We start from the raw sequence: 9,950 nt of genomic DNA, 5'->3' as shown, positions 1-9,950 counted from the left end.
ACTGAAGTTGGCTGTAAAACTTGGACAGATTCTGATTTTCAGTGTTTAACCTTCTAAATCGTGTTCGATCGATACCGTTAACAAGTTTAGTGATCACGACAACATCAAACATTAATATTAACCAGCAATACTTCAGATAATCAACCAATAATCATAATCACACAAGATCTACATGCTTTACACTAATATTCATCCATTAACCACCTTGTTCATCATTTTAGTAGACTTTTAGATTTTGATCTTGTATGTTCATAATTTTTAACCGACAAATCTCTTATTAACCACATCAAACATGAACAAGAAGTTGATTAGGAGCACTTACAACTAGCTCAAGGCTAGGGAAGAAACTAGACGAAAAACGAGTGGTTAAAAGCAACGAGATGAGGTCCTTCGCTTTCCGAATGCACCAAGCCTTCTTATACGGGATCCTTAACACTTGTGTATGCTTGGAAATGGGATGACCAATCTCGAAAATGGATGGATGGGGAGAGGGGGGTTCGGCCGAGAGGTGAAGAGAGGGAAAGAGAGAGTTTAGTGTGGGTGTTGATGTGTGAAAGTTCTATTGTGCCTTATCTTGTTCTTATAGACAAAATGGAACTTATGGACCAAAAGATCTTGTGTCACCTTGATATGGGACACCAAGAAAAAATATAATAAGAAATGGTACATGTTCTAGTTACATGGGGACCGAAATCGGTCATGGGGGGGGGTTTAGTTCATTTCCAAGTGTTAGTTAGGTTATTAGTTAAGTTAACTAAGTTAGTTAAGTAGTTAACTCGGTTAGTTGTGTGTTGAGCTTTATGGCGGGTGTTAGGGTATTCAGGGACCCTAATTGGCTCAGGAAAGAATAAGCAATGTTATTGGCAATATTTTCATGTTCCGGGTAAAGTCCGGTTGTTCGGTTTGATACTGTTTCGTTAAAGTGCTTAATTAATCCGTAAAGCGTCTTTTATGTATATTTTTGTAACACTTTTAATTTCCAACACTTAGGAAGTCATAACAGACTATTTAATGACTTTTCTGTACACTATTAGTGTGTCAACATGCACATGTAAATATAACACAGATATCAGAAAGCAGTTACGTAATTCCACACAGTCGTCAAGCACATTAATTATTATTAATAAATTGTATGGAATACATGGGATTTTGAGGGTTGTCACAGACATCCTCTGCGTATACGTGAGTATCGACCTGGATGTTATTGCCTAAACGTTCTGCTTTATTTCTTTGGTGTTTCGTTTAAGCTTTGGATCACCTCTGCGTATATGGAAGTATCGACCTGGTGGTTAAAGCCTAAACAACTTCAACTTATTTTTATTTTCTTATTTTGTTTAAACATTGGACTTTCTCTGCGTATACGGAAGTATTGACCTGATTGTTAATGTTTAAACATTCTGCTTTGTTTTCGCACATATCACAGTTGATGAAAGTTTAAAGGCATTACTTGAGTCAGTGTATTGCATGATGAGGGGATATGCTGAGATCGTGGGGTCCATAAGAATTTAGTGCAAAATTAATATACCTTAAAGTATCGGTAAGCATTTCGAAAGTTTTTAGATTGAGTTTAAGAGGACAACTATATCGTCAATCTATGTGAATCGTTTAGAACTTAATATGTTTAAAGCTTAACGGTGCTAGTGATTTGTCTCAAAAACTGATATGATCCTCTTTCACAAACTCACAAAAATAGTGTTTGTACATATTTTATTTCTGCGTTTAAATTTTGTTTTTGCACTTATGTTTCATATTATTGAAAAAAATCCAAAAAGATTTTCGACAACTGATGTTGAAAAGCTGATATTCAAAATCTCAAAGGCTAAACAAGATGAACAATTGGTTTGGTTAAGATGATGAGAAGTTGGAAGATAATCCTCAAATGTTTAGATGATTCATTAATTTGAATCACAATATTGTGTGTTATATGTTTGAGAATTTTAAGTGAATTCTTTTAGAGTCAAAATTAATTTGTCTTACGAGAGGTTGAGATGTGTAGGTTTCTGATTTTGTTGCTACGGAAAGCCAGGCGTCGATCCCAAAAGCACGGAAGCTTGACGAAAGGGGGGGCCTGAAGAAAGAGACTACCGAAAGGGGGAGCAATGGAAGCTCGAAGACAGATCCACGGGGATTCTGTTCGAAAAAGAGAAAGACAAGACGCTACGAGATTGATTACGGCAATATCCAAGGGGGAGATTGTTAGTGCATTAATGTCTATCGCCTTCGTCAATCCGAGCCGTAGCGAGAAACCGAAGAAATCAAGCTTTTATTGTAATATTTAGATAGTTTAGCAAGGTGGCATTTTGGTAATTAATGAGAAATCTCATTAATTCCAAGGCCTATAAGTAGGAGCTTTAGGTTTAAAGTTTAAGACTTTTGCTCATTTGGTGATTTTAGAAGATTCAAGTCTAGAGAGAGAAAACTCTCTCTACGTGATTCTTGTATCGTACACGTCATATCTTTCAATAGATTCACGATTCTAGTACGTTATTGTGTGTTCGATCACGCACGTTCACGGATTCCGCACGTCGAACGTTCGTTACGCAATCGAACGGTGTAAAAACCGGTCCTACAATATTGACGACACGCTCCATTTTGTCGAATAACCGGTTGAGGTTACAGATTAGAAGATAAACAAAACCCGCAGGAGCAGTGTCAAACTCGTCAAAGTTCGTTGGAATGCAAGACATGGTCCAGAATACACCTGGGAACGTGAGGACCGAATGAAAGAAAAGTACCCCCACTTATTTCCTAAGACCCCTGCAACTAGAAGCAGAGCCTAAAATTTCGGGACGAAATTTTCTTAACGGGGGGAGAATGTGACAACCCTCACCAAAACAGGTATCTGTACGAATTAATTAATATTTAATTAATGCTTAATTACTGTGCTTACAATTGTGGTTAAACTGCTACTTGATTTCTGATACATACATATACATGCATCATACTTTATTGTTGTCACTCCAATTATTACACACAAAACTATAGTGACAAACTTGATGCACAAAAGCACAGTTAGCACAGTGAACGGATAACCCAGTAAACATGCTGACATTGCCAGCACTAGACAGACACTGTCTCTGAGGCCAGTATGAGCCGGGAATAGATTACTACACTAGTAGGGAGTGTAGGGAGGTGAGGATTGTAAAACTGCGTCACTAGGTGTTAGTTATAGTGACCGGATGTGCCTAAAACATGCTTTAACTACAAAATTCTGCACATTACTACAAAATTCAGCATTTAACATAACTAGTAAAGTGCAAAAACGTGGGAAAATAATACTAGACACTTTCCAAAGTGTCGGGAATTAATTGTGTCACTAAAAACACTATAAAAGGCACTTTAAATGCTTACTTGACACTTTAACGGATCAATATCCAACCGAACAACCCGACTTTACCCGGAACATAAAAATATTGTCAATGACATTGTACACTTTTCTAAGCTAGTTAGGGTCCCCGAACACCCTAACACCCGTTATATTACATAACACACTAATAACCAATTTAAATCCCAACTAAACATAACGAGTACTTAACTATATCATCCCAATCCAACTAAATACCCCCCCCCTAACCGATCGGTTCCCCAAGGGGACACACTCCACCAATTTTTGATTATTTTATTAATCTATGTCTAATATCTAGTAAACATATTGGTTGATGGATAATACACCCAATTTGGATTATATATTTGCTTAAAGGTTAACACTTTCATTCATTTCAAACACACCAAAAATTTTGCTCTCTCTCTCCCTCTTGCCTTATCTTCGGCCGAGATCACAACCATAGCCACCATTACCTTCAAATTTCGATCTAGCTATTCCACATACATCCCAAGGTGCAAGGTGACATACGAGGAGACCCGGTGCTTTCGGAAACTCAAGAACCTCTCTACATTGCTTTTATCCACCTTGTTTACGCTTTGATTCTTCCCTAACCACAAGATAGTAGTAAGTGCTTCTAAACACCATCTTGATCTTGTTTAAGGTGGTTAATAAGAGATTTAACGGTTAAAACTCAAGAACACACAAGATCAAAACATAAAGTCTTGAAAGAATGATGAACTAGTTGGATAAAGAGTAACTAGTGGTGTAAATCTTATGAAACTTGTTTAGTTGTGATTATTTTATGTTGTTTGTTGCTAGTAGTGGGATGGATCATCATCTAAGCACACTAGATCATGTTCATGGAACATGAACTAGTGATATGTTAAGTGTAAAAGTTGTAAGATGATGAACTCTTCCACTCACAAAACACGAAATTGTGTAAATGTGATTTTTCTTGTAAAATAAGGTTTTAACTAGTAGATCTAAAGATCTACAAGTGGTTTTTCGGAAGAACCAAGTGTAAAATGCAAGTCTTGTTTAAAACCAGGATCTTACACAAACTACAAGCATTCTAGTGAATAAACAAGTGTGTAAACACTTGTGTAACAAGAAGATTTAACAAAGAAATATTTTCGTAAAATATTGACTAGAAGTTGTTAAACTACATATTCTTTAAAAGTAAAGTTTTCGAGAAACTGGTGTTATTTTTAAAGAAAACAAGATCTACTAAATATGTTAGGAAGTTGCTACATATTTTAACACAACTTACAAGTTCACGAGTTTGCGATTTATACTTATTTTTGACTAGTTTGATTTTTGAATATTGAATATTGATGGTTGGAAAATTGTTTGATTGAATTTTTAAAAGAAATGATACGCTAGTAAGCGTGGCCACCTCCAGTTACAGAGGAAACTCTGGCGAAATTTTTCCAGAAATATAACACTTGGAAATATTTTTGTGACAAGTGTTATGAATATATTTTTAACTTGTTTTTCCAAACAAAATTCGCCATGATTTTTATTATAAAATAACCAAGTGTCGGAGGTGGATTTTCGTAAATAGAACTTGTTAAATATATATTTAGGATATATATTTCATAGTAAAACACTTGTGTGATTTTATGATTATTTTGTGAACTATATGTATATTATTTTTAGAGTAAAAATAATATAACTTGAATACACTGAGAAGTAACGACTCCAAAATAATACCAACGCCTTAACAAATAGATATTTAAGTTACACCAGTATTATTATTACCACCCGAACTTTAAAATGTAACTTATGTATTTTCGGAAAAATACCCTTAAATGCGTATTTTGATAAAAGTATTATTTTGGAAATTGTATGGAATAAAATATAATATTTTTGGGAAAAATATGTATATTTTGGAGATAGAATATTTTAGACAAGTGATTTAAAATATATTTTATTAAGTGAGACTTAAAAATATATTTTTGGAATTATAAAAACACACATGTATTAATATCCCCATCCTTGGGAAGGAATATTTATACAAAATAATTAAGAAGTATAAATACGAAATAGTTGTCTAGCTATTTCCCAAAGACGTTAAACCTTAAGCCAAGGCACGGCCGTCCGTCTAATAGAAATTAGTACGTGTAGGTCGTCACGCAGCAGGTTGATCGGGATTTACTATTTCGAGACGCACTTCTGTGTGTTCATGTCCCCCTTTTCTCTTAACTGTTTTCAGTTTTTATACTTCGGGGGTGAAATACATGTTACTATGATTACGAATACTTTTTACATGGTATGGTTAGCGTAAGGAGGGTTACTACTTAGATCATGTCAGTGGGTAGGCGGAAACTGGAGGCCATTAATCCTCATTGTAGGACCGAGGGTCATTAGCGGTAGATCTATCTGGGTGTAGCGAACCCAACTCCAGGCCCAACAGAACGGACCTCGGGGTGACTTTGAGCCCGACGCAAAAATCTGCTAGGTTTGAGTCTTCCTACTGCACTTCACACATATCATAGGCCTTGCAAACCAATGGTGATCTCATTTTTCCTTATTTGCTACATACTAGGGATTTTTCATACTTACAAATGTATTACAAAGGTTTTATATACTCACTTTACATGAACTCGCTCAACATTTTTGTTGATTTTTCAAACTTACATGTATTTCAGGGAATTAGGGATCTGGCGAGGTATGCTATGCGTTCATGCTGTGTAAGAGGAGTGATGTCATCCACGTTTAGGGGTTGTGACTTTTGCCTGGACGAGTCACAAGTCTTAAACGGTGTTTATTTTATGTTTGTGGTTGTGTCTTATGAACAATGTTTTTATTTTGTTGGGTTGTAACTCGTTGCATGTGTCAACTTTAAAAAATGTTGTCGTATTTTATCTTTTAAAACTTGAATCAATGGATGAACATCATGGTTTTATTTTCATATAGCTTGGTTGTGATTAAGCTATGGTATTAAGAAGTCACACCAAATAAACCCACGCTTCCGCAAAGCCAGGGTGTGACAGAAAATAAGTTAAAAGTATTTACCTGAGCAAGTATAAATCACAAACAGCAAGTGCACGTAGCTTTTACCGGGCTCCTAATCTGGAACGAAGGTTTTTAATAACCTATTAGATTCCTAACGGGTCTTTAATTAAGCCTAAACTTAGACCGGTTAGTTTTAAAGAAAGATACGATTCAAAACGCACGATTAAGCGAAGACCGGATTAGAATGTGGTTTAGACCTGACAAGCTTGCATACTTGTTTGATATGGGTAAACTAAACACATTCTGGATTTTGAGATAAAAATGATAAGGTTTGACCCGTTTCGGCTAGTTTATGCAAACTAGTTACATAAACCGCACTGAACGCGAAAAGTGCGTAACGGGTAACCAAATGAATCATTAACAGGTTTCCTAAGTTAATATGCCTTAAATATGTTGTGATATCAGTAGGATACCTTCCATTATGCCCAAAATGAATTTAAACTCAATTTATGCCCTGTAGGGGTATTTTGGTCATTTTAAAGCTTTAAAAGAGTTTAAATATAAATCTGAGTTTCAGGTCTGATATAATCAGTAAAAATACTTACTTTAATAAGTTATATCAGTATGGTATTGCATATATGTGAAATTTATTAATTATAACCAAACTATGCACCGAAGGGGCATTTTGGTAATTTCACATAAGCTTTAAAGGTTAAAATTAGGATTCTGAGTTTAAAACTTTTGCCTACTGTTTAATTATGAAAATTTACTTAAAAAATCAGTAGGTATCAAGCCTTATATGTTAAAAATAGTTTTAACTTATACTATGCGCGTAAAAAGGCGATTTTAAGCGATTTCCGGGTTTTATAAGAAAAGCTGATATTTTTATCATTCCAGAAAGCTTAAAATGTTTTATTTATCGTATAAAATCAGTAGCTAAAGGTTTGGTATCAGAATGTTATGTAAAACTCATTTTATAGGCCAAAAGGGCAAAACCGACAATTACCGAATTAAAGCTATAACCCTATGTTATGCTCAGCCCAAAAATAAATAAAAAACTTCAAAAACCCCGAAATATTATTTTATATCAGTAGGTAAAAAGTTTGGTATCAAAAATTGAGTTTAGATAGGCTCTATGCTAATTACGCCGTTTAATTAATAAAAAGCTTTCTAATTACGCTATTGAGCATAACTCCTAATCTAGACCTCAAACTGATGTCAAATTTTGAGGACAAGTTTATAAATCAGTAATAAAGGTTTCTATTCTTTCACATTTTCAAAAATATCATTTTAATGTCAAAAGGGCATAACGGTCAACATTTAGGCACATAACGGAAACATGCATATGAATCGGATAACTAATGAACCAAGTTGTATAATCACAGAGGGTTATACTAACATGTAGCCTGGTCCTAATAAAGCTCTAAGGAATTTCCAAACTATTCTCTAATGGGTCAGAACTGAAAGTCAAAGCAAAAGTCCACTTATGCGACTTTCGGTTCCGAACCGAGCTTAAACTGAAAATTGTCAGGTTGAACATGTTTAGACATGTTCTTACAATAATTACCAAGTTATATGAATAATAAAACAGGTTGCATAGCTTCTATATTGTTAATTATGTGTTTATTTGGAAAATTGCTTTCTGTTGACTTTTTAAGATCAAGTTCGACCCGACAATTGACGTACTTAGAGTGGGAATCAGAGAGTACCCTTTCAAGGGTTTATTACCCACATAATTACCAACTCAAAGCTACTCTTAATTCGGGAATTGACTGGACCATTAGTGATTAATCACTAAGTCAAACCTTAATTACGATGGTTTGACTTTAGGACATTAAACTAAGTAAAACTGAATTAAGAGAGGTTAAGAACACTTACTGAAGTCCTATGCACGACTAATGATCCTTAGATAATGGTCTTGAGCTCCAGGAGACTCCAGGGAATGAGTTTGAATGGTTTCAAGTGAGTGCCCAAAATGTTGCAACATAGAAGTTCTTATATAGGGACTTTAATCCTACAAGATCATGCCAAGCAAGTCTATGGGATGATTCCTGATCATTACAGGTGTCCCTATGCGTGAAAAACCATTAAACATGCCCCTAGAATCGAAAAACCATGCTCATAAGTCGGTTAAACAGGCTGAACTGGCAGCTGTGCTTATTTTTGGACGCTGGTGACTACCAGGCGGCCCGCGTAAGACATAGTGGGGTCTTACGCGACCGGTATGAGTGCCCCATTCGGTTGCCAAGTTTCAAACTTTGCACTTTTGGTCCCTGGTCCTTCCAAACTTGATTTTAACTTGATTTATTGCACTTTTAACCCCCAAACTTGACTTTTAAGGACCCCAAGTCATAAACCAACTTTATTAAGTCCCCGGTTATTCATACGATCACCGAAAAGTCTTAAATTTCAATGTTGACGGTTTTAACCCTTCAAATACGAATCTTAGCATAACTTTCTCATACGTTATCAAAACCTTGTGAAATTTTTATCACTTATTCTAGTGAGCATAATTAATCGTTACAAAGCTTCGGGTTCGTTAAAAGGTTAATCAGAGGTATAAATTAAACATGTTGACACATTTAACCCCTGTAGTTTGTAATCCCTCACTTTCTTCCACAATTGGCTTCGTATGATCCATGATTCATTCATTTAAGGTTATAAACATCGTGTAGGGTTATTGAAGGGTGCATTTATCCATTGTTGACACTTTGAATCCTTTTACACACGTAGGTTCTTTGTTTGTCAACTTTAGTCCCTCATATTTGATCTATTACACGTTTACAGCTCATGACACGTGTCGATATTATATTGGACATGAATTTTAGAGGTGTTACAATGCATGCATACAATCTCCCCCTCATCCTGAGCTCACAGTGATTTGTTCGTACAGAATGACTTTGTGATGAAGAGAGCTAATAGAACAGTACAGAGTACTGTCTATTTATAGTACAGAACAAACCACTGAAGCATCTTTGCTGACATCACCATGAAAGTGACATCTAACCTCCTAACAACCTATAACCACTGATCTATACAACTACTTCTTAACAAACTACTGATTACAATGAATACAAAAGATAAACTAAACTACTGCTTCTCATTCCACTGTTATAGCTCCAGCAGTACTTTGTGTCTTCAGCAGTGCTTGACCCATATCAGTAGATTGAACATCAGTGTTTCATCTTCAACAGTCTTTAAGTCTTAGCAGTTTTTGAAGATCATCAGTTGTTGTAGAAGGGCAGTAGATAGAGGTCATCAGATGTTAGGCCACTTTCAAGGGGAAAGAACTGTTGCAAACAACTGCTTATTGTGAATCCACTGATCTGATCCAGTTTTGGCTTTATCAATTGTTCCTTTGGTAGGGTTCAATCCCAACAATCTCCCCCTGGAATAGACGATGCCAAAACTCTTCATTATTCTGGATTTTTATTGCCTCATCACTAATTCCCCGACTTGTCCTATGAATTGTAATTCAAAGTCAATGGAATTTGTTTCATCCTCATCCCTGCACAGTGGAAGCTCAATGAGATCCTATAGATCTTCAACACCCAGGCCAAGTGCTTCTTCCCTTGATATGTGCTTCACTTCACCATTGGATTTGAGCAGAGTCAATACGTGGGTCTTTTGATCAGACTTCCACTTTAGTATCTTTGAATCCAATGGG

The sequence above is a fragment of the Helianthus annuus genome, chromosome 1 (assembly GCF_002127325.2).
Source record: "Helianthus annuus cultivar XRQ/B chromosome 1, HanXRQr2.0-SUNRISE, whole genome shotgun sequence".
NCBI lineage: Eukaryota > Viridiplantae > Streptophyta > Magnoliopsida > Asterales > Asteraceae > Helianthus > Helianthus annuus.
Note: the sequence above shows the minus strand (reverse complement) of the source record.